Below are 1,724 nucleotides of genomic sequence, written 5' to 3'. Positions count from 1 at the left end.
TCCATTCTTAATATCCCCCTCTATCACTACCTTACTTTAGTCGAACTATTATCTCTCCTAGCTGTTTCTTAATTGGTCTCTTGGTCAAGACAAATCATTCCTTATGCTGTTTCTAGAATTATCCTTCCGAACACAGATGTGGCTGTCCTTCTTTCCTACTTAAATTCGTTCAATGAACTCATTGTCTTGAAGACAAAATTCATCCAAGGCTCTTGATTGTGTGGCTTCCTAATTTCTACTCCCGTACTTTCATCACCTCCTCCCCAACACACACACACACACACACACACACACACACACACACAGTTCTACCTAGAGTCATAATCAGATTACTTTCAATCCTGAGTTCCCTTTTTAAAAATTTTTTTTATTATGTTATGTTAATCACCATACATTACATCATTAGTTTTTGATGTAGTATTCCATGATTCATTGTTTGCGCATAGCTCCCTTTTAACCTTAGGCTTTCTCTTATCCTGTCTCTTTCCCATAGAATGCACCGCTCCTTGCTCCCACTTACCCGTCCCTTTTCTTAGAACTGAAATTGAGTGACATTTCTTTTATTTGAATTACTCATTTACTCTTAAGTTTACACTTTCCCTTCCATGGTTCACTTCATCCACACGTGATCAGACTCTCTGAGGGTTGGACTCTGACTTGTTCACTATTAAATCCACGACACTTAGCAGGAGGCCTGTTTGATGAATAATTGGTTACTATTAGAACCTTCTTATTGCAGATAGATTTAGAATTCCCTTAATACACATAATCCTGTGAAAACCACGCCAAGTGTGTGTTTGGGAGTTGGGGACTGGAGAGGCAAAGGCTATGAGATTTCATTGAGGTAAGTGTCCTGATTTTCACGCTGTCTGCTTGGCATCAAGATTACGTGAGGACCTGGCAGAGAAGCCATTGACTGGCTCCTGGATTGTTCTTGTTATTTTAGCTAACGGCAGTGATTATGTTTGCAGTTCTGTCTCATGTTGTTGCATTTTCATTTATACTTAATAAAAACTCAGAAAACAGCAAAAGGCAGTACTCATTTCTGCTGAGGGAAAAAAAAAGAGGAAACTAATGAATCCTCTACTAAGCAATTTCACATGTTTTTGCTATAACCTTAATAGTGTAATTTTAACTTCTTGGTACTAGGTGAGGTCAACATCGTGTATTTTGTACTAACACATACTGGAAAATTGGATCCAGAGGTAAAGTGGAGTTTCCTCTTCTCAAAAGTGGTCTAGCCAAGATATACAATCCATGAACAACAGTATTTTGGTGAGAAACACTAGTGAAGTGTATACCTAGGTGGTAACTGATCTTCCCATGTAGTATGATACCAAAAGCTTACTTCCTTATGTTCCCTTTTGTCTTCCCTATTATTTTTATGTCATTTAAATGGCAAAATAGGCTAATTTATTTTATGTAGAATATTTCTAAGTCAGGAACTACTATTTAAAACTTGTATTTCTTGCATGATTAAACTTTTTAAAAAATTACATTCGATTGCGAGGAAATGTGGGTGCATTTTAGGCTTCCAACACCTAAAAAACATGCTTAATATCCAGTTTTAAGAAAGTCATGGCAACTTTTTTTTTTATATGTAAGGTTCTCCAGGAGTCATCCAAGTTAATTGTTTGCTAATAATCTCATTGATATTGTGATAGCTTGAGATGTAACAAAAAAGCATGTTCAATATGAATTACTAATTAACACCATTAGCAACT

Source organism: Halichoerus grypus, chromosome 3 (genome assembly GCF_964656455.1).
Source record: "Halichoerus grypus chromosome 3, mHalGry1.hap1.1, whole genome shotgun sequence".
Lineage (NCBI taxonomy): Eukaryota > Metazoa > Chordata > Mammalia > Carnivora > Phocidae > Halichoerus > Halichoerus grypus.
Note: the sequence above shows the minus strand (reverse complement) of the source record.